The following is a 25,006-nucleotide window of genomic DNA, read 5'->3' as shown; positions in this document are numbered from 1 at the left end:
GGCTCGGTAGCTCGTTCTCCGGACTAGGTTAGAGAGGGCTCGGGAGCTCGTTCTCTGGACCGGACGTGGAAGTCGGAGAGGGCTCAGTAGCTCGTTCCCTAGACCGGGAAGGCTTTAGGATTTAGGGCTGGGAAGCTCTAAGGCATTGGATCGGTCTGGTGACCGATCCAGTGATACTGTCGAGTGATCACCGATCGGTGTGTACCCCATGAGACCGAACAGGGATCCTCCCGATCGGTCCACGACCGATCGAACTATAGCGAGACCCATACATGCGGTGAACTGGGTCTGGGGACCGATCAGACTAGGGCCTGATCGGTCCACAGACCGATCAGGAATGTCCTGGACAGATCAGGCTATGGCCTGATCGGTCCAGGCCTAGCCGTTGAGTCACAACGGCTAGATTTCTATCTTCTTTCTTCGCAGGTTCAGGTTATAATTGAGCGTGATGGCCTCTACAGTAACGCTTCTTCTTGTTCCTCACTGTTGAGATCTGAGCTTTGCTGAGCTCCCTATTCTTGAAGCTTCGTGTGAGCTTCCCTCGACTGGGTGATCAGCTACTGTTGACATCGTGAAGTTGCTGCTTCATCGAACTCCAGTCGACGAGAAGGCAAGCAAAGTGTTTTTACATTTATATTGTTCTTGTTTTCTTTCTCTATTGGTTGTACTCCATTCTTGCTGTTGCAAGAGAGGTTATGGCGAGGTTTCTCCACCCAGAAGGAGTTCATATTAGCCGGTTATCCGGGGTCTCATCCACCGACGGATTGATAGGCTTCGTCCACCTTACGGACACGCCGAGGAGTAGGAGTATCATCTCCGAACCTCGTTACATCATCGTGTTTGAGGTTTGATCTTCTCCACTTTCGTTTCTACATTGTATTTCTGCTGCGCTAACCTAAATTGTAGGAAGAAACGATAATTTGAGGTCGGCTATTCACACCCCCCCTCTCTAGCCGCCATCCGAAGATCCTAACAAGTGGTATAAGAGCAAGGTTGCTCTTTGTCGGATTAACACCCGGGGGAGCACAAGCTAGAGAATGGATCTACTTGGAGAAGACATCACGATTCCACCCTTCTACGATCGCGACGACTTCGCGTATTGGAAGGTAAGAATAAAGTATTTTCTTATGACTAACCTAGTGAATTGGAATTGTGTACGAGTAGGTTTTACTCCTCCGGTGGATAAAAAGGGAGAACCTCTCGAGAAGAAGAAGTGGACGAAGGAACAAATCCACCAATCCACAATCAACGACGAGGTAACGAAAATCCTTGAATTTTCATTACCTTATGATATCTTGTGTAAGATAGGTGGATACAACGATGCCAAGGAGTTGTGGAACAACTTGGCTAAGTTCCATGAGGAGAGCTCCAATTCAAGTCATGAAGAGGAGTCAAGTGAGCCAAGTAGTTCACATCATGGAGGTATGGAATTAGAAGTTGAGGGCTACTCAACATCTAAGGAAGAAGAGGAGAAGAGTTCTTCTTCAAGATTGGAGCAAGAAGAAGAAGCCTCTACCTCCGGAAGGGATGAAGAAGAGAGCTTATGTTCATCCTCAACCCTAGGTAACTCAAGCAACTTAATTTCAAGTAAATTACATATAATGTGCTTTGAGTGTAGGGAATATGGGCATTACAAGAGCAAATGTCCAAAGAGGATTAGGAAGACTCCACCGGCACCAAAAGTCAAGGAAGACGGAGTCCCGATACGCAAGGGCAAGGAGCACGTGGTGTGCTTCCAATGCAAGCGAAGGGGACATTATAGGAGCCAATGTCCGAGGGGGAGGCAACCTCACAAGGACAAGAGACCAAGCACATCTATGGGAGGAGCTAAGGCAAACCCTAAGGTATCTTTTAAGGCACATTATTGGAATTCTAATAAGAAACATGCTAGTAGCTTTATTGCAATTGCCAATGATGATAAGCATGATAACCATAGAAACTGATACATGTGCTTAGGTGCCAAACATGTTAGTCTAGGTAAGGATGATACTAGAAATGCCAACCCTAGAATTAACTCATCTAAGGTTAAGGAAAACCTAGGTAGGAATCCCAAAACAACTAGACATATGCCTAGGAATACCTCAAAGAAAAATGGAAAATTAAAGCTTGAGGTATTAGAGAAGAAAAATCAAGTCTTGAGATCAAGACTTGACACTTTAGAAAAGACTCTTAAGAATTTGAAGAAGTCAACTCTAGGGTCTAAGGGTCAAAAGCAAAAGCCCAAGGACATGAAAGGTTTGAGTCATAAACTTAAGTCTCAAGTGGTCAAGCCCACTTACCATAATGTTCCATTCGATTATGGAACAAGACCTAGGGCTAGGAAGACCATCACCAAGGTCACAAGGGGAGTCACCCCTAGAGTTGATCTTGATGAGTCCCAAATGACCAAGGCCTTAAAGCCTAGGAGGGTCATTAGGAGGGTTGCTAGGGAAGTCATCCCTAGTGAATATTTAGTGAACCCAATGAGCTCAAATAGGTTTTGGGTTCCTAGGAGTGTGATTCCTTCACGCTAGATGGTTTAGGGTGTGCCAACCTTAATTGGATAGGTAGTTAACCTACTCATGGTAAAAGGTGGCATTTTAGGAATATTCAAGGTGTAATCAAGCCTTGAAAATGAAATTAAGAATCATTCCTAAGGTGATTAGGATGTGTCAACCACATTTGAGGAGTTTACTAAGATCAATCTAATTGGCACATAGTGATCTAAAAATCTTTATTATATGATTTTAGGTCTATTACACTTAGGAATATAGAATTTGTGGCAAAATGATCAAAATTATCAAAAATGGCAACTAAGGCTAGAATTAGGTACTTTCTATACCTTTATATGTTATTTGCCATATGTTGTTTGTCATATGCCATGTCATGACATCATATCTAATTTACCATCATTTGAAATGTCATGATAATGCTTAGGTTAGTTATATGTCATGCCTTATTTAAGTTTTGTACTTTATGACATGACATCATGACATTGGCACATGTTTTCACTTATGATATTATTTTATGTCATGTCATCATCTCTTGCATGTATGATCAATTAAATTGATTTAAGGATAAAAACACAATTTGATATGGAGATCAAATTGTTGTTTAGAAAATGCATGAGAACTTAGCTTAAAATGACCTAAACCCATATCTCACATCAAAATTGACTTGGATGTGTTTGATACACCTTAGATGTGTGCGAGATATTAGGATTATGAGTTAGGATCAAGGTGCATAGCTCTTGTACCTAGATGAGCCTAATTCTAAATTGAGGATCATAGGGAAAGCTTGTGTATAAGTCATGTACATTCAGCCCTAAGATTGTGGTCCTAAATTGAATGGTTTAAAATCATTTCAAAATTGATTTGAAAAACCTTGATGAAGCTCTTCTAGTGATAGCATTCATCATTGAGCAAGTTGATACAAAGATGGATTAACCTTGAGCAATTTCAAAGTTTTTCGAACTTTGTATCAAGATTTGAGAATGGAAGTTATTTTCATAGAAAACTATTTTTCCATGATAATATATGTTATGAGGAATGTATCCTCAAAATTTTACAATTTTTGGAATTTTCTGTGAATTTTTAGTGGTTTCTGAATTTCAGGAGAAAAATCAGAAATTCCTATCAGAACTTTATGGACCGATCAGAGGGGATACTGATCGGTCCAGGGAGGTCTGGATCGGTCACTGGACCGATCCAGGGAAGTGTGGATCGGTCTGGTGACCGATCCAGTAAAGGGTTGAGCGTGCCAAAATGCTGATTTTCGACTGATTGTCTGAAATTTCAGCTGTGGAAGTTGTGTTTTAGATTTCTGAAGGGTTGAAACTCTCCAAGACATTGTTGGTGCAATGGTCAAGGAGGAGTTGACCTTTAGGGGGAGTTTTACCTAATGGTCATGGGGGAGTTGACTTTTAGGGGGAGTTTTTACTCGATTTCTGAGGATGAGTGACATGGGATTATCACTAAGTTGATTGTTGTCTTTAGTATCAAGGGGGAAATTAAGGGTTTCAATGAAAGGTATGGGACTTTCATAAGGAAGAAACTCTTAACTTTGATTCACTCTTTTTGATGTGTGTCAAAAAGGGGGAGAAATGTCTAGAGAATGTTCAAGGAAGAACATTGGAGTTTGGGGAGAATGTTCAAGGAAGAACATTGATTGGAGAACTATTGGAAAACCTAAGTTAGGTTATCGGGTTAACCTAACTTGATTATGGTTTTTGTCAAACATCAAAAAGGGGGAGATTGTTGGTGCAACCTTAGGTCAAGGTTGACCTGGTTGACCCAACTCGAGTTGACCTGACTCGAGTTGTATTTTGATGTTTGACGAGAATAGAAAAGTTGTATTTTGATGTTTGACAAAAATAGAGAAGTTGTATTTTGATGTTTGACAAGAATAGGAACTTGGGATTGTGGGTGCAACCTTTGGTCAAGGTTGACCTGGTTGACCCGACTTGAGTTGACCTGATTCGGAAAAAGTCCAAGTATGGAGACTTGGCAGGGAAAAGTCTAAGCAGGGAGCTTGGCACGGGAAGTCGGAGAGGGCTCGGCAGCTCGTTCTCCTGACTAGGTCAGAGAGGGCTCGGGAGCTCGTTCTCTGGACCAGACAGAGTTGGAGAGGGCTCGGTAGCTCGTTCTCCGGACTAGGTCAGAGAGGGCTCGGTAGCTCGTTCTCTGGACCGGATGAAGTCGGATAGGGCTCGGTAGCTAATTCTCCGGACTAAGTCGGAGAGGGCTCGGTAGCTCGTTCTCCAGACTAGGTCAGAGAGGGCTCGGGAGCTCGTTCTCTGGACCGGACGAAGTCGGAGAGGGCTCGGTAGCTCGTTCTCCGGACTAGGTCAGAGAGGGCTCGGGAGATCGTTCTCTGGACCTGACATGGAAGTCGGAGAGGGCTCGGTAGCTAGTTCTCCGGACTAGGTCAGAGAGGGCTCGGTAGCTCGTTCTCTAGACCGGGAAGGCTTTAGGATTTGGGCTGGGAAGCTCTAAGGCATTGGATCGGTCTGGTGACCGATCCAGTGATACTCAGGTTTATCTGATTGGTCTGGTGACCGATCAATAACCAAATAGTGGAGTCACAACGACTAGATTTCTATCTTCTTTCTTCGCAGGTTCAGGTTATAATCGAGCGCGAGGGCCTCTACAGTAACGCTTCTTCTTGTTCCTCACTGTTGAGATCTGAGCTTTGCTGAGCTCCCTATTCTTGAAGCTTCGTGTGAGCTTCCCTCGACTGGGTGATCAGCTGCTGTTGACATCGTGAAGTTGCTGCTTCATCGAACTCCAGTCGACGAGAAGGCAAGCAAAGTGTTTTTACATTTATATTGTTCTTGTTTTCTTTCTCTATTGGTTGTACTCCATTCTTGCTATTGCAAGAGAGGTTGTGGCGAGGTTTCTCCACCCAGAAGGAGTTCATATTAGCCGGTTATCCGGGGTCTCATCCACCGACGGATTGATAGGCTTCGTCCACCTTACGGACACGCCGAGGAGTAGGAGTATCATCTCCGAACCTCGTTACATCATCGTGTTTGAGGTTTGATCTTCTCCACTTTCGTTTCTACATTGTATTTCTGCTGCACTAACCTAAATTGTAGGAAGAAACGATAATTTGAGGTCGGCTATTCACACCCCCCCTCTCTAGCCGCCATCCGAATATCCTAACACTATGATCACAACGTCATCATGGTCAGACAAGAGAAATGAGTATCTCTCAGGCTGACGACGTACCCTATCAGACCTGCGAAGAGGTATGTCTACTTGAACTGGTTGTTGTTCCTCAACTCTTTGTGGAACATCATCATCCACAACACTTTGTGTTCCAGTTCAACTTCCATCGAGGCTTCAGTGCTAGGATCCACATCTTGAACTTCTTCAAGATCGAATGTACTCCCACTAGTCTTTCTAGAAACAAAGTCTCTTTCTAGAAAGACTCCAGTCTTTGCCACAACTATCTTGTGCTGACTGAGAATGTAGAAGTAATATCCCTTTGTTTCCTTGGGATATCCTATAAAGTAGCACTTGTCAGATTTGGGTCCTAATTTATCTGAGACTTGACGTCTAACGTAGGCCTCACATCCCCAAATCCTCATGAAAGACACTTGGGCATCTCTCCCAGTCCATATCCTATATGGTGTCTTTATCACGGCCTTGGATGGAACTCGGTTGAGTATAAAAGCTGCCGTGTCTAGAGCATAGCCCCAAAGGAATGTCGGAAGATCTGTGTGACTCATCATACACCGTACCATATCTAATAAGGTACGATTCCTCCTTTCGGATACACCATTCCACTGTGGTGTTCCAGGAGAAGTGAGTTGGGATAGAATCCCACACTCAGCTAGATAGTCACGAAACTCATGGATAAGGTATTCTCCACCTCGATCTGATCAAAGTATCTTAATACTCTTGCCAAGCTGGTTCTGTACTTCATTCTTGAATTCTTTGAACTGTTCAAAGGATTCAGACTTATGTGTCATCAAGTGCACATAACCATATCTACTGAAGTCATCAGTAAATGTGATGAAGTACCTATAACCGCCTCTAGCCGCGACATTGAAAGGGCCACATACATCACTATGTATAAGTCCTAACAAATCAGTCGCTCTTTTGCTGTGCCCACTAAAGGGTGTCTTGGTCATCTTGCCTAATAGGCATGACTCGCACGTCTCATAAGATTCAAAATCAAATGAGTCCAGAAAACCATCCTTATGGAGCTAGGATAAGCGCTTGTCATTTATATGACCTAAGCGACAGTGCCAGAGATAGGTTTGGTTCAGGTCATTTGACTTGAACCTCTTGGTATTTATGTTATAGATAGGTCTTTCAAGGTCTAGAATATAGAGTCCATTTATCAGAGGTGCACTACAATAGAACATATCGTTTAAATAGACGGAACAACATTTGTTCTTTATTGTAAACGAGAAACCTTTCTTGTCCAAACAAGAAACTGATATAATGTTCTTAGTTAATGCAGGAACATAACAACAATCGACTAACTCAAGTACAAGCCCAGAGGGCAGAGATAGAAAGTAAGTCCCTACAACAACAACAGCAACCCGTGCTCCATTGCCTACTCGTAGATCCACCTCGCCCTTTGTCAATGCCCTGCTATTTCTCAGTGCCTGCACATCAGTACAAATGTGAGAAGCACATCCAGTATCTAATACCCATGATGTAGAAATAGATAGATTGACTTCTATAACATATATACCTAAAGTGGAAGTCTCACTTCGCTTCTTCTTAAGATCTTCCAAGTATACCTTGCAGTTCCTCTTCTAGTGCCCGGTCTGACCGCAGTGGAAGCAGGTAGCATCCTTGGCGACCCCTCCTTTAGGCTTCAGTGCCTTGCCTTTGCTCTTGGCTTGGGACTTTCCCTTGCCTTTGGGCTTGCCCTTGCCCTTATGTTTCTGAACCATCAGAACAGTGTTGGGCTTAGCCTTCTTAAGGTTCAGCTCAGCAGTTCTTAAGGTAGTGGCTTGTCAATCTCATTCATGTTGTAGTTTAAAACGAACTGACTATAGCTATCCAGTAAGGATTGCAAGATCAGGTCAGTGGCCAGCTCTTGTCCAAGTGGGAACCCCAACCTTTGTAGGTTCTCTATGTACCCAATCATTTTGAGTACATATGGGCCTACAGGAGCCCCGTCTGACATCTTGCACTGAAACAGTGCCCTTGAGATCTCAAATCTTTCATGCCTCGCTTAACCTTGATGCAGTTGACGAAGATGTTCAACCATATCATAAGCGCCCATTAACTCGTATTGCTTCTGAAGCTCAGAGTTCATAGTCGCGAGCATTAGACAAGACACATCTAATGCGTCATCTTGATGCTTCTTGAAAGCATCTCGGTCAGCTCGCGGGGCAGTGACAGGAGGAGCCTCCGGAATGGGCTGCTCCAGAACGTACAGTTTACGTTCTTGGGTGAGAACTATTCTCAAGTTCCTGTACCAGTCCAGGAAATTTGCTCCGTTGAGCTTGTCCTTCTTAAGAACAGATCGCAGAGAGAAAGTGTTCGTATTTGACGTCATGGTTATCTACAACAGAAAAATGCAGAAAATAAATATCATATTCTTTTAATCATTTAATTAGGTCTTTAACTAAATGATGCTCCCACTGAATTCTATAATTCATGTGGGACAAGATCCACATCATACTAACCCTTGAGTTAGCTTTGGCTAATACGCCCAAGACTTAGTATGATCGGTAGGTAACTAATTACCAATTACATCTCTATGCAACTCTTGTTTATAGTATCAAAATCCGCATTTATATTAAAACTCAAGTTAGCTTTGGCTAATACGCCCAAGAGTTAATATAAACATGATTTTGACCTATCTACCAACCATTGGATAATGCCTATAGTTAAACTCGATCCAATTTAGTTAACTAGTTACTCAATCTAATTGAGTTGTACTCACCCATGCGTTGATAGGCGGGACCAAGATTGTCCCTCCGTACCCTACCAAGATAGTATGCGTTGCTCTGCTTTGGCAGATTCAACAACAACATGCGATCGAGGTAGTGGTAAGTATCACGACATGGTAGGCATTACGAGTTGACGTGATTTAGATCTAATCTAAACGATGATATGTATCATATACTCGATAGATCTAATCTAATCGTGGGGTGCATCATGTGCACGATTTAGATCTAATCTTAATCGTTAGGCACTAATTAATTACTTAATTACACATGCATCACATACACAAGTAATTAACTAAATTTTGTGATTATGTCATGGCCCTACTACGATCTTCTCAAGCCAATGAGAAGATCGGATGGTCAACCTAAGATCAACAGTTTCTCAAGCGCCTTCCTTTTGACCACCTTGTGTTGCTCGCGCCTTCCTTGTAACTCCGTCTTGAGTGGACCTTCCACCGCTTCAAAATTTACATTACAATTTTTTAAACTCGAGTTACATTCGAGTCTAAATCTAATTTACAACCAAAATAAAAATAGGGAGGCACGACGCGCAGGTCGCGTATCAAATACAGCACACAAAAACACATGACGGCACGCAGGCCGTATTATAAATTACAACACAAATCCAATCATATTGGGTCTTTTTGGGCCATGACTATCACAAAAATAATATATAATTCTAAATTATATATTTTTCGTAATTTTTTGTAATTTTTTGTAATTTTTTCATAATTTTTTTACAATTTTATGAGTAAAATTTTCCCGGCGGTCCCGATTAGCGATTTCGGGCGCAATCGCGGAGCAAATCCCCTTGCGGGGTTAGGGGTAGTACCCCTACCCGCGATCTAACCATCGCGAGTTGCTCCTAAGCGATCCTACAGCGCCTTAGCCCGCTGTCCCAAAAAGTTTTGGGTCGAAACATTGCCATAACGGAAAAATTTTCTCGGTAGTCGAAGCCTACAAGTGTCTAAACACTTGTGCTTCGCTTCTACGAGAAAAATACCCTTTAAAACTATAAAAATCATGAAATTACAGAAATTCACAGAATGTTTATTTTTCATAAAAACCAAAATAAACTCGTATTCATCTTCGCACGTGGCTCTGATACCACTGTTGGATTTTTTGGGACGCGAAAAGAGCTTTTTCGCGTCGCGGAAACCCCGAAACTCCCTAGCCAACGGATCCGTGCAAAGGAAAAATTTCAAAAAACTACGAGTACGAGTTTACCTAGATCTACACTTAGATCTACAAGGGAAAAGGTTATACCTTTGAAGCGAAGCCCTTCACGTTCCCGTTCGTCCAAATGGTGCCGGATCTCGAAGTTGTCAACGTAGATAACTCTCTATACGTATCCACACGAACATGTAGATGGAAAATCACACAAAAAGGTGTGCTAGCACCTTTTGATGATTCAGCCAAGTTGAGGAGGAGAGGGAGAGGGAGAGGGAGAGCTAGAGGAAGGAGATGAAGTGAATTGCCTTGAATGAGAAAATGAATTCTCATTCCATAACAAAAGTGGCAGGCCACTTTCCAAAGTGTAACCTCCAATTTTGCATTAAATGTGGCCATTAAAAGATTTGTAACCTCCATGAGGTGGCACACACATGTGCTAAACATGATGATGTGGCACCTCATCATTGCCCACTTAATGCCAACTCACCAATGAGGTGGCATAAAGTCAAGTCAAACTTGACTTTTCATCTTCCTCTCAAGTCAAGTCAAACTTGACTTAATCTCTCTCATAGTTGATCTAATCCAACCATTTAATTCAAGCCAATTTAATATAATGAATCTAATTCATTTAATTAAATTGATTCAATGAGTTATTATCTAAATTAGACTCATTGAACACATGAATCAACTTGAGTCCAACTCAATTAGCCCAATTAGGATTACTCTTAATCCAATTTGATTCATCAAATGAATCTAATCCTCTTGATTCATCATATGAACCTAATCTCCATCTAATTGTCCTTAGTGCGTGACCCTATAGGTTCTTGTAACGTTGGCAATGCCCCTAAACCCATTTAGGAGCATAAGTAATGAGCGGTATCTAGCAACACATCATTACTACCCAAGTTACAAAAATGTTGAGATCCAACATCACCTTGTGACTACTAATTGTGACTCCTCACAATATATGACAAGTGTCCTTCTATCCTAGACATCTAGATTGATCAATGTGAGGCATAGACCGTGTCATCCTCTGATCAATCTAAATCTTGAACTCCAAGTAGACTCACTAAAACAAATGAGCTCAATATCTCATATTGACTCATTTGGGCATAGCCATGCACTTCGTGGTCTCACTCTATCAAGAATACCGATGTCTCTCCCATCATATAGGAGGGATAGATCCCATCTACATCACTCACATCCCTCTGCATAATTCGTTACATACCCAGTAATCGCCTTTATAGTCCACCCAGTTACGGGTGACGTTTGACGAAGCCAAAGTACGTAACTCCTTTTATAGGGAACCATGGTAACTTCAGGTCCAAGGACTAGTAGTCATACTAATAGCCACATGAGAAAGTATATGACACTCATATAACAATCCATGATACTTTCTCATGGCGGGTCATTCAGTATACATTCTCGAATGCATACCCATGTGTCAACTTGATATCTCTATATCCATGACTTGTGAGATCAAGTCATCGAGTTGACCTACATGCTAGTCTTATTGCATTAACATTGTCCCTGAATGTTAATACTCGACTAGGAATGATTAAGAGTAGTGTTCCCTATATCATCTCACTATCGGTTCAGCTAACCGATTGATATAGGTAAGAACCTTCTACTCAAGAACGTTATTATACTTAGTTTATTTGGCACCAATAGAAGTAAGTATAATAACCAAAAACTAAATGCCTTTATTTATATAGAATATGATACAACAAGTCCTTAATACAATCATCAAATAATTGGCTCTAGGGCTCTAGCTAACAGTTAGAGCAAAATCCATCGGAGGTCAACAGGAGTGTCACATCCCCAGCATCAATCTCATCGACTTTTAGACAGGATCATATTTGGGGCCATCTGTGAGAACGTCACCTGAATCTGAGCTGAGAAGATGAAAGACGCTGGATGACTAACCACCGTGACGCTCACTTAGGAAGAGCTGGAGATGCTTGTGCAAGCACGAGTAGCGAAAATGATCGAGCAACAACAACAACAGGCTCTAGCCGATCGGTTAGTGTGGCAACCATCAATATCGACGGCCGAAAGGTAAGCAGGGCAAGAAGACCGAGTGGAGCAACTCTCTATATGGGGGCAGAACCAAAGGCGGACCAGCACCCAAGGGGTGCCGCTCACGCCAATCCCCTTTCATCGAGCTCTGTTCCAGACCCCCTCAGAGATAGCCCAAGCGCCTCAGGAGCGAGGATCGTCTTCAGACGATGCCCTCGCTCGGGGCGCACGAAAAGGCAAAGTGCCCCAAAGCAACACGTCTCCCGAACGGATCAACAGGCAGTTCTCAGAGAAGATCTTACAAGACCCTCTGCCCCGACACTACACCCCATTGGCGATTGGGACATACAATGGGTCGACCGACCCTAAGGATCATCTGGATCGGTTCAATAATGAAGCTATGCTGCATCAGTACACGGACGGAGTGAAGTGTAGAGTTTTCCTCACTATTCTCTCGGAATCGGTGCAACGCTAGTTCAAAAGGCTGTCGGATGGCTCGATACAAAGCTTCAAGGATTTTCGAGCCACGTTCCAGCACCACTTCGCCAGCAGCCGATGCTACCATAAGACAAGTGTCAGTCTCTTCACCTTGAAGCATGGGCCCAAGGAAGTGCTCCGAGCGTACATTCAACACTTCAATCAAGTGGCCATGGGCATCACCTCGGTCTCGTCCGAGACCATGATGAATGCCTTCACTCAGGGGCTCGCCAAGGGAGATTTCTTCTGGTCATTCATCCATAAGCCGCCCAAGGACTTCGACCACATGCTCAAGAAGGCCAACGAGTATATCAATGTGGAAGAAGCTCAGACGACCAGAAGAAAGGAGGCGCCGACCAAGAATACGACACCGACCGAGCGTCGATCGACAAGCAACCATCTACTGCCCAAGGGGCTGAGGGAGCATAGCCGCACCAGGAGACCAGGGCACATGTCGTACAGCATATGACATCTGGTCTGCCTAAGGCATCGAATGAAAAGGTATGGATGCCTATGTTTTGTTCATTCCACTAGTCGGCGCCGCACAACACGCCGAACTGCCAAGGACTGACACCGATTGTCAGCCGACTGGCTCCAAGAGGATACCGTCGCTGATCACCTTCGCCCGATTGGAGACCACGACAGAGATCCGCTGAGCATTGAGACGACATAAGGGCGCTCAAACGCCATCACCATCACCAACATCAGCGGAGGGAAGACACTGATCCGTCTCGAGCCCCAGCCAAGCGAGATAGACCATCTGCTTGGGAAGAAGAAAATAGAAATAATGCTTCCAGAGGAGAGATAGGCATGATAGTGGGTGGACCGACCAGCGGCGACTCCAACCGAGCTAGGAAGTCATACGCTCCGCGATTGGAAATCCATGTCATGGGGTGCAACAAGGAGAAGGCCGAAGGGGCTTAGATCAGCTTCAGCCCTAGCGATCTGGAGGATGTAGAGATCCCTCATGATGATGCTTTAATCATCCAAGCAGTGATCGCCAACTACACTATTCACCAGACCTTCATCGACATAGGGAGTTCGGTAAACATTATCTTCAAGAAGGTATTCGATCAGCTGCAGATTGATCGAAGTGAGTTGCTACCCATGGCGACCCCGCTTTACGGATTCACAGGCAATGAAGTATTGTCGATCGGCCAAGCAAGGCTAGCCATCTCGTTGGGAGAAGAGCCATTGAGGAGGACCCATACCACCAACTTCATAGTGGTGAACGCACCATCGGCCTACAACGTCATCTTAGGCCGACTGGCCTCAACGAGTTCCTGGCGGTAGTGTCAACTTACTACCAGAAGATAAATTTCTCAGTGAACGATCAGGTGGACGAGGTGAAGGGCGACCAACTGGTCGCTTGGCGCTACTATGTGGAGATGGTTAAGACCGAGGCCAAAGCCACTCGGAAGACTCCACGACCAAAGGTAAATACTATCACTGAGAAACCTCCTACTCTGGTATATGAGGAAAAGGAGGAGGTCTAAATCCACTCGAGTTGGTCGGAAGACACGACCTTCATCGTCGCAGACTTGGAGGAGGGGAAGAAGGCAGAGCTGATTGCCTGCCTCAAACAAAATCATGATGTGTTCGCCTGGTCGACACATAAGCTGCCCGGCATCTCACCGAGTGTGGCTCAGCATGAGCTTCATGTCCGACCGGACGCTCGACTGGTCAAGCAAAGGAAAAGGGACTTCAGCGCGGAGTAGAACGTGATCATCTGGGTAGAGATAGAAAATCTACTGGAGGCCGACCATATCAGGGAAGCCGAGTTCCCGAGCTGGCTAGCTAATGTTGTGCTAGTCTCCAAGTCGGGCAACAAATGATGGGGCTGCATCGACTTCCGTGATTTAAACAAAGCATGCCCAAAGGACTTATATCCGCTATGCAGGATAGACCAAATGGTGGACTCGACGGTGGGCTACGAGCTGATCTGCATGCTCGACGCCTATAAGGGCTATCACTAAGTGCCACTCGTCTGGGAGGATCAAGAGAAGGTCAACTTCATTATGACCGACAGAACATACTGCTACAACGTCATGTTGTTCGGATTGAAGAACGCTGGAGCCACCTACCAAAGGCTGATGAACAAAGTGTTCCGACGACAGATCAGTCGTAATATGGAGGTATACATCGACGACATACTAATTAAATCCCTCCGAGTTGCTGACCTATATCTAGATATCGGCGAGACTTGCCGTACACTAAGAACATATGGAATAAAACTGAACCCGAGCAAGTGTCTGTTTGGTGCGAAGAGTGGCCACTTCTTGGGCTATATAGTCACCGAGCAGGCCATCGAAGCCAATCTAAGTAAGGTCCAAGCTTTGCAGAACATGCCTCCTCTTAGGAATTTGAAGGAAGCTCAGAGGTTGACCGATCGGATCATGGCGCTATCTAGGTTCATATCCAAGTCGTTCGATCGGAGCCTGCCATTCTTCAAGATACTGTGCCGAGCTACAAAATTCCAATGGGACGCCGAGTGCGACTGAGCACTAGAGGAGCTGAAGAAGTATCTGAACTCACTACCTGTGTTAGCCAAACCGGTTGTGGGTAAGCCACTCTGGATCTATTTGTCATCTAATGAGCATGCGGTCAGGTCGGCTCTAGTTAGGCAGAATGGCCCAGAGAAGTAGCCTGTATGTTTTTTGAATCAAATATTAAAAGATGCTGAGTCCCGCTTCACTGGTCTTGAAAAGTTGGCTTATGCATTAGTACTTGCTGCGTGGAGGCTTCGCCCGTACTTCCTGGCACACTCAATAATTGTGATGACTAATAGCACTTTGGGAAGAGTCCTCTTCAATCCAAAGGTGTCCGGACGGTTGATCAAATGGATGATTGAGCTGAACGAGTTCTGTTGGATCGAGATCACGCTAGAGGGGGGTGAATAGCGCTCCTGGCTTTCAAGTGTCGTAATCGAAAAACTATCGAGTAATAAACGCAACGGAAATGAAAGTAATCACACAGAAGACACCAATGGTTTACTTGGTTCGGAGCCTAGGGTGACTCATACTCCAAGGCCCACGCTCTTTGAGCGTTTACTTTGGGCAACAACTATATCGCGCAAAAGTTTACACAAGTATTACAACTTAATAGTAATTAAAAACTATACCGACAACAAAAATAGTAGATTCTGAAGATTCGGGTTGTCGAGGACTTGTAACAACACTTCTGGGCATCTCTTGGGCAACAAACAATGGCTAGATCACTTGTGAATTAATATACTGAACCTGCTATTCGAGACCCCTTATAAAGGTCATTGGAGGCGCCTCAAACCCCTTCCAAGGCGCCTCAATGTTGCCGAGTCAACCGGATAGATGAGAGCTAAAATCGTCGTCGCTGATCCTCTTGAAGGCGCCTCCATGCCAGTCCAAGGCGCCTCCAAGCAACGGTCCAAGGCGCCTCAGATTCCCTCAAGGCGCCTCCAGCTCAACTTCGCAACCAGCTTACCCCTTGCACCCGAAGCGCCTCCAAGCTCCATGGAGGCGCCTCGAATACTGTTCATCCGAGGGAAAACCTTGTTCTTTTGTACCTGCAAGACATATTAGTCCACAAACCAACTACATATCCTGCAAAACAAAGTTATCACACACAATAAGCATAACAATGTTAAAGTTGGACAGTCACAGACTGTCCGATTCTGACTTTGGATTTCCGACCGGAAACCCTAGGTCGAACCGATGCCTATTGTTCCTTCTTCCGGGGAGCGCGTCCTCACCTACTCTACTCAGGAGAACATACCTTATGTCAGTCTGGTCCTCCAGACCGACTGGACTTTCTGCCTAGGATTACCACCCCCTAGGACCTAGGGTTACCACCCCCTATGGGTTTTCACCACTTAGGGTTACCACCCCTTAGGACCTAAGGTTACCCCCTTAGGATTTCTCTTCCACCTAGGGTTACCACCCCTTAGGACTTAGGGTTACTACCCCCTAGGGTTTTTCTTCAACCTAGGATTACCACTCCCTAGAACCTAGGGTTACCACCCCCTAGGTTTTTCACTTGCCTAACCGAAGTTAGGGCTTTCCTTAAAAGCTCATTCAAGCTCATTAGATAACAATTAATTTTTACTTTGAATCCCTTTTTGTCATTATTAAAACTAAGGTCCGATCGTCGGATGCTTCATACACCAACAATTTCCCCCTTTTTTATTATGACAACTGAAATTTAAAGTTAAGCAAAAAGGATAATAAAGAAAAGATACAAAGCATCACCAAGCACAAGCATAAAGATAGCACATACAAAGATAAGCTCCCGCTTAATAATAGCTCCCCCTTTTTGACTATATAAAAAAAAAAATTAAAAATTTCTCTTTGAGCTTTCTTTGAATTTTCTTATACTCTCCCCCTTTACCATATATCAAAATAACTAAGGGAGAAAAAAGAACGAAAAATATTTTTTATCTTATTTTTCAAAAATAGGGCATCAAATAAACACTTAGCTTTTAAAGAGAGAATGAAAAAACTTAAGAAATATAAAGGCTTTTAAATAGAGGATAAAACATACTTTGATAAACACTTAATTTTCTTGTAAAACTTTTTAGCAAAGTGAATTATTTTGATTTTGAAAAAAAAAGAAAAAAATATAACAAGTTTTGAAAGACACTAAGAAAAATTGCTTTTATAAATTGCTTTAAATGCTAAGTTTGAAACACTTTTAGCTAAGTGAAGTATTTTGACTTTGAAAAGTAATTTAGCTAAAATTTTTTAGAAGCTTTTAAATACCAAAAAAAAACTTAGTCAAAACTTTAGAAAAAAATGCTTAATTTGTAAAATTTTAACTCAGGTCATTTTCACTTTGGAGAATAAAATAAGCAGAAAAATATTCCTAAAGTCCAAGCATGAGTAACTGAAAGGTAATTACTTAAGTTTCTAGGCCACATGTTTAACCATTAGTTACTGGCTGATTACCTAGAGGGTAACAGCTTTCACTTGGCTAGTCAAGTAAAGTTAGTGATCCAGTTATGCTTGACTGAGTCTAGATAACTTGATTACTGTTATTTTGGTATTTATTGTCCAGACTTGATGCGATGCACAGAAATAAGCATTCTGAAGTCTAGACTGTACCCTATGCATATTACCCCATTCTAAGTGTTTCAAACACAAACAAATTAAGCCTAGTGTGCTTGTGAGATGCTCTAGCTGAAATCTAGGGGAACATGATTTCTAGGGTTAATGCCTAGGCTAAGTCCAAATTTTGAAAATTTAAGAAATTCAGATTTTTTTAAAATATAATTTTTCCTAAAATTTTGAACGACAGTAGCTAAGTGATAAGTTTAAAAAATAGAGGCACAATTAATGAAAAGTAAGTTCGACTAGGCAAATGTCTAAGTAAATAAAGATACTAGTGTGATGTCCAAGTTCAATATATAATGCATGGAAAGATAGAATCAGCTAGGAGGATCATCAGCTGGAGGTGGGGGCTGCTCGGGTGCACGCTACCCCTGACGCATCTCGTCTCGGAGAGAGGTAAAGCCGGAGGCTATCTCTGCGCAAAGTATGCGAAATCCGTCCAGGACAAGCTGTCGTGTCTGTGCGGACTGAACCTCGAGACATGTAAGTCGGTCCTCGATCAATAAGGAGGTGGATGGTTGTGTCGAGGTCGAAGGCTGAGATGGATCGAGGGGCTCTCCAAATAACTGATCATGAGTGAACTCAAATGACTCCTCTCGTCCCTTAGGTGGCTGAAAGAACTCATCTGGGGCTAGGCCACCTCCATCGGCTGGAGCAACTGGCTCATCCTCAGCTGGATCGGCTGGCGGAGGCTTGCACCCTCATGCTAGGACCCCTGAGCAGTGATATCTATATGCACTAACCTAAGATGACGCAGCCCAAACACATCATAATGTGTAAGGGGAATAATCGTCCCCTTAGTCACATCTATGCCCTCTATTGTCGAGAAGATGGAAGTCAACACATGGCAGTAGGGCATGTGGACTACTCGGGATGTGACGAGACTAGCCGCATGAACAATGTTAGAAAACATATGCAATACAATGTCTATATCTAGATGATGATATAATGCATATAAAAAAAAAGAATGGGATGGATGCATCTTCAGGACGTCCCGAGATATGATGGGTAGAATGCATGCAGTCAGGACTCTATACATGACGTAGCCCTGCACCCTAAGAGACATCCACCTGAAGTCAAAGACTCCAAGTGGTCTCTCCCCTCCAAAAAAATACTCATAGAGTGTATCTAGAGTAATGTGGGAGTAGGGCTTGCCAAATGACAGATCCCTACTAGGGTAGCACAGGAAAGGGCAAGATGACTGTCTAAGCTCTAGACTGGTACGTAATAAAGAAGGAGTAAACTGGATGTCCTTTCCACCAACTCTGGTGGAATAGACCAAATCATCAACCCTCTCAAGGTTGTTGAAAAACTGGGCACATAAACACTACAACAAAAACCTTCATAGACATCGGTTTTCCACCGGTGTCTATTTCATTTTCGACCGATGTCTATGAAGCCGATGTTAAAAGTCTGCCATTTTAGACATCGGGTTAAAACCGGTGTAGTATCACTTAACGACATCGGTCTTCGAATCGGTTATTAACCGGTGTAGTATCACTTAACGACACTGTTTTATCAACGGTGTAAAACCGATGTAATATTGTATGTTAATAACACCAGTTTTGGCAGCGGTAAATGACCGATGTAATATTAGTTAATAACACCAGTTTTGCAGCGGTGGAAGACCGATGTAATATGTATATTTTTTAACAGCAAATTTGATTTCCGAAACAATGAAAAACCGACAATAACAAAAAAAAATACACAAATATTCACAAATTATACAAATATTCTTCATTCAATAATATCCATAAAATACACAAATATTTACAAATTATATAAATAATCTTCTTACAACAATATCCATAAAATACCCAAACATTCTTTTTACATCAAAAGTTAGCTAATAGATATCAAAATCAAGGCAGAACATTCTTTTAACACATCAAGGTAGAACCACACTTCAAATGTAATCTAGCATGCATTCAGCCCACTCGAACCGCACTTCATCAATTTCAACTCTGGAGTACTTGAGATTTGTAAACTGTAAAAACATATAAATCCACCATATGTCAAATAACTAAAACAAATGTGTACATGTATCAAATAAAAAATATAAGATCACAAGTGCTAGCTTGTCATAAACATGCTTACCAGCGTGTTGAAACCTATTCTGTGAATGGTGGCTTCGAATGAACTTCACGAGCAAGGCCAAAATTTGCTATCTTCACAAAGTCCTTGGTTACCAATAAGTTCTCTGCAAAGGTTATAATCTAGTTTAATAGAATGCTAACTTCACCAGAATAATTATAGGTGCATAAATCACATTTAACAGAATAAATGCTAATCCTAGATAACAACGTTGTAGGAATAGATCTGTTAAGAGCACACAAATGAATCTTTATAGGGATATTTGGTCAAAAGCGGAACTAAAGAGGTACACCTACCTCCCATGTCAATAAGTCACTTCCTCGAGTTGGATATGGCTTTTGCAAATCTAGCTCCATATAGAAGGTGTAGAGTTTGATATCTTGAAGCTGCAAATCCAATCAGAAGTAGGATTAGCGTGGTAAGCAAGACATTGAAAATCCCATTAATAGACACATATTGGCCATGAGAACCCTTGTTCTTGTCATTGAAATAAGGTGGGGTAGTTGTCATGCCTCCTAAACTTGAATTAAAAGGATATGGTAGAAGACCCCTAAATCCTTCATTTATCCATTGAACTTCCTTAATGTACGAAGGCATAAAAAATGAAGAAGGATAACGATGTCATTCACTTCCGATGCAAAGCATAGTCTCTGTGCATAAAGGCAAGCATTCCATCAAATTTAAAACTATAATCTAATCAAACAATATGCGTAATCAACCAGACTTTCAAAACAAAAATTGTGAATAAAGAAAAAATTTGATCACCTTGAGCATCAATTATGTAGAATTATTTTTCAGTTTTGTTTCCTTTTATTCTAAACACTATTAAAGGTACATAAGAACGCTGAAAAAGTAATGATGATCCTTCGAAAAGAGTAGGTAGAGATGTTGCATCTTAAAACTTGATATTGAATTTACTACAAACAAGATATTCTAGTTCAAAATAAAAAAAATTTACCATTTCAAATAACATCGTGATGGCCCAAGTGTTTATATATTTCCAAAGGCACGAATCACTCATTAAGTATAGAGAACGTACGACTATGGGATGCACACAATATAAGGCCAAGAAAAATGGGTCTTAGTCCCTTAGCAATCTGTGTAGATAGACAAGAAGAAATCAAACATAGTATAGTTACTTGCTTAAACAATGAACCATATTAAGAAAGGGAGAACATACCATCACAATCAATGAGTCTTCCACTGCATACTTATTGCGAAAAAGATCCGAGAAACTATCAATAATAGCAGTTGCTACAATGCAAATAAGTGGATATATTGGATAGATAAATATGTGACACAGTAAAAGATCTAGGAAACTATCAATGAAAGTCGTTGTTGCGATGCCGATAAGTGGATATATATTGGATAGAGAAATCTATGACACAACAAATTAGCCTAGCATAAGACCTAAATTAAGATGTGCATTTATGATTTGCTTACATATCTTGATGAAGATACGTATGCAATGTTAGACAAGATAGTAACTATCATATACAACTACGGACTGAAGAACAAAGTTTGTCAATATGATCCTTCACAATCTATCACTCACCTGGAAAGTAAGTTGACCATTCGCATCACGGCTAGTGCCACATTTCACATTAATAAATTTAACAAAATCATCCAACTCCCGTTCAGCCTCATAATCTTCACCAGCTTTGTTTTCCTTGGGAAAAAACTTCAAGGTAGGATAACCACTAACTCCATACCTGAAATGCAGAAGGCATCCCGCTTAACAAACTAATTTCAGAGTGACAAAGTTGAAAATTCTGATCCTCCCACATAGGAAATGACTAAATAGTCTTTAGTATAGTGAATTTTTAGATGGAATCATTCATATCAAACCAAATTATTGCTAACACCCTATCATAGTAAGGATGATATACCCAAAAAAATGACTGAAGAGGACTTCATCATGATAATTTGAGAAATAATAATGATTAAGCACAAAATATAGTAGGTCATAATGCATATTTTTCACACAATTTTCATGTCAGATGAATGTTGGATAAGGTTGGAAGCATTTTAGCATTACACTTCTTCTCAAACATCAACGAATTCAAATATTAAATTTGTAGAAAACAAGAATTGTGAGTGAATCTGATCCTCCTCTCAATCAGATGTTGATTCTGCATTTAAGGTATCAACTGACATCACACTACCACAATTCCCCAAATCTAAATCTAGTACATAGGTGATTAGAAATACAGAACTCTCAGTTTGACAACTATTTAGCAATATGTAAGTTTCAAAATACATATAATTCAATAAATGATACCTACTTTCAACTTACTCTAAATTAACATCATATAATATTTCTCCAAAATCTAAATAGGTAGCAGAACTAATGAAGCATTCAAGGTACACAATTGACTAAATCCACATAAATGAATCAGGTTAGATCTAGTAATCTCATAATTAAAAACATGGCAAATATGACCTTAGGCTAATCTAGGTCTTAAGCCCTGTCTCAACAAAAATTCTCACAGGAGCAAGATGCTTGCAGTGGCCACACCTGTTTGAAGATAAGAAACTTAGTCGTCTACAATGGATAAGGAAAAGTATCTAATGCTACAAATGGAGAGAAAAAAAAAGAACCTCAGCAAATACACTAACCATGGATCATAGAATTCAACAAGAACATTTTTATTTACATCAAGAACAATCTGATCAAATGTCTGGAGTCAATACTACTACATTAGAAGGGATAGTTGCTAGTAGTGTGCTACATTTAGACTCAATCACTACATGGCAGTATAGCACACTAGTAGTGTGCTACATTTAGACTCAAAATGATCAGAAAAGATAAAACCAAAAAAGGAATCTGAGCATGTCCTATTCAGTAAAAGAGATGATGCTTCTTGGCCTGATTTAGAACGATGCTAACCTTCCCAATCAAAACAGATTTAGCCTTTTTAAAGCTTGATCCAAGCTTTTCATATTCAGGGGCAAGCTTCTTGTAGTGTCCACACCTGCGACAAAATGGTATTAGAAGGGTTAAAATTATGCAATTAAAATACACACACATGGAGATCCTTTGCTTTAAACTGGATACTTAATGGAGTCTACATTCATCTTCTATAGTCTTGGCAAACAATAAGTTATGAGAATCGACCATATATAGTGCATTTCAAGTGTATCTTCTAAAGAGAAATACAAGTCGCGGTTTCAATTTCGACACAAGAAGAAACAATGGTGAAGAACAAATAAGAATTTCAACATCAAAGGCACAGAAGTAGGTTTCGATTTCCAAACTATAAGCTAAGATAAATAGGCGTTTTGTCGTCGACAGACCCAAGTTTAGGCGCAAGTCCAAAATCAAACAGCTTGGGGTTGAAGTTTTCATCCAACAACACGTTTGTCGCCTTCATATCCCTGTAAATTACGGGAGGGTTTGCAACATCATGCAAGTACGTGAGCCCCTTTGCATATTCCATTTTTTGATTGGTCAGTTTACACTTCAATTTTAGGTTTTAGGTTTTAGGTTAGGCATAAGAAAAGGTGGGGCAAGGACGAAATTCTTAGAGAATAAGACAATAATCAAATTAGTTTTTTCTATGAGCAGGGGAATCAAAAGACACATAAATCACACACAGAGATACCAACTTCATACATCGAAACCTAAAATTTGTACTAGGTAAAATGTTTTCCATGGAAAAAGGAAATGCAGGAAAGACCAAAATCTCGAACCTACTTTTGCCTCCTACAAACACTAGTTCATGTTGTCACAACTTACAATCCCTGCAGCAAATGGCTTTCTAAGATGAATAGTATTGACCTCCAAACTATCTAAAACAAGACAAATTAAAGATGAACACTGCCTCAAAATAAGGAGTCCAACCTATAAAACATAATATATCGAGCGTTGTGCAGCTCCATTATTCACACGCAAAAACAAACCTTTTTCTTGAGAACACGGCGCAAAGTGCCTTAAAAGTGAATATTGAAACAATAATTACTCAAATTCCAGCCACAAATGATGAGAAACTAATACAGATGAAGATGGTTATTCACCAATGCAGCGTAAGTGCAATTTTAACCTAAAACACCAAAAGACAGATCTCGGCAGAATGGAAATTCATGCGAAGGAAAAAATTTAAACAAAAAGGGAAAATAACGAATTAAATAGATTCCAAGGAGAAGAAGAAAAAGCAACTACCTCTTTGAGAAGGGGCCCTCTGAGGTCACAGTGATCTTGCTCCCCTGATAACCATCCTGCTTAAGCTGCTTGATGGCCACAATCTGGTTTCCGAGTTCCGGTGTTCAGACGAAGCCGCAAGATGGCAGAAGCAAGGAGGAGGGGAGAAGGAGTGAGCAACTTGCCTGGTCTGAATCGAGTCGCCCTTTGTAGACTCTCCCGAAGCCGCCTTCTCCGATTAGATTCGACTCCCTAAAGTTGTGAGTGGGCGCGGCGAGATCTCTGAAGGTGAATTTTCTCACGGATTTGTTCCTCTCGTCGTCGTCGGATGGAGCCGACTTCTCATTCTCTAGCGCCAAGGAAAAAAAAAACGTGTTTTGAAGAGAGATCGAATTGCGTCGACCAAAAGAAGAGATTTTAGGATTTAGAGATGGCGACCACCAGGAGGATCGGCGGTGAAATGCGAATGGGGGCGGGAACGACCGCTGTCTTCGATTCTACACCTCGCTTCTTTCCGGCGAGGGCTGAGACAGGGAAAACAGCTTAAGTGAGTAAAAGCTCCGCTGTTGTCGCCAACTTGCCCTTTTAACTGTGAGCATTTCTATAAAATGAAGGGCTCCTCTTCTCAACCTAAGGGTGGAGTTGGAGGAGATGCGGTGTGGTTGGACGGAGAAGTAAGGGCATCATGTCTTGATCTTGATCGGGAGAGGAAGGGGCGTCGATCTAGGAAGGAGAAGAGGGAGATGAGGTTGAGAGAGATGGTCGGAGGTTTAGGTTTAGGCTTAGGCGAGAGAGATGGTCGCGCGGAGGAAGGGGCGCAATATAGATTTAGGTTTGGAGGGAACTTTACAATGTTGCAAATTTTAGCTTTGGGAATATTAAAATATTTTATTTTGGTTCTTTAACACCGGATTTTAAAAACCGCAGTTAAAATCGATGTCTATTAACGAAAAAAAGGGCGCTCATAGAGATCGCCTAAAAAACCGATGTCTATGAGCTAAAATCTGCGCTCATAGACATCGGTTTTTAGAAAAACCGGTGTAAAATACTCAAATACATCGGTTTTTGCTTAAAATTGTTGTTGTTCCACTGATGTCTATGAGGGTTTTTGTTGTAGTGAAATCTCGATTTACTGCATGACTGCAGTAAACCAGTCTATCTAGTTGATAGTGTGCAATCATCTAAATGGCAGGTTGACAATAACTCGTGAAACAAGATCTACTTAGGTATCTACATTTAATGACAGAGTATGAATGCTGAGAGAAACTAAGCCTATGCTGCTCAGTGGGGAATCAAGCATCGGTAGACGGGGCAGTGCCCGATGTAGACACAACATTACGTTGTTTCCTAATTTTACCCATATAAGCATAAAAATAGTAAAAAAAAACACAACAGATACATATAAAATGATGAAAAATGTATTCAGGTATACCTTGGAGGCATTGGTGGTCTTAGAGGAGATAGAAGGGAGAAATCCAGGGTTGAAGGCGCCTTGGATCGTCGTTGTTTGGCGAGAAAACGAATTGCAGCGAACTCTTTGTTCGCTGCATATGTCAGCATTAAGGGTGCCTTCAATGTTGCTTTGAGGGGGCCTCGGACTCGGTCTGAGGCGCCTTAGTAGTT

At 41.8% G+C, this 25,006-nt stretch overlaps 1 protein-coding gene and 1 long non-coding RNA gene across 2 annotated transcripts in view; one reads left to right on the top strand and one right to left on the bottom strand.

The window, feature by feature from the left end:
- LOC121984747 (disease resistance protein RPM1-like) overlaps nt 1-25,006 on the top strand; it is a 65,382-nt gene that overhangs the window by 7,295 nt on the left and 33,081 nt on the right. The window lies entirely within an intron of this gene.
- On the bottom strand, nt 19,082-19,748 carry LOC121984748. The gene is made up of 3 exons (XR_006112982.1): nt 19,539-19,748; nt 19,246-19,348; nt 19,082-19,135 (listed from the first exon to the last, which is right to left on the bottom strand). It is a non-coding gene; the product is annotated as an uncharacterized LOC121984748 (long non-coding RNA).

This window comes from Zingiber officinale, chromosome 5B (assembly GCF_018446385.1).
Source record: "Zingiber officinale cultivar Zhangliang chromosome 5B, Zo_v1.1, whole genome shotgun sequence".
Classification (NCBI taxonomy): Eukaryota; Viridiplantae; Streptophyta; class Magnoliopsida; order Zingiberales; family Zingiberaceae; genus Zingiber; species Zingiber officinale.
Note: the sequence above shows the minus strand (reverse complement) of the source record. Positions and strands in the feature narration are given on the sequence as shown.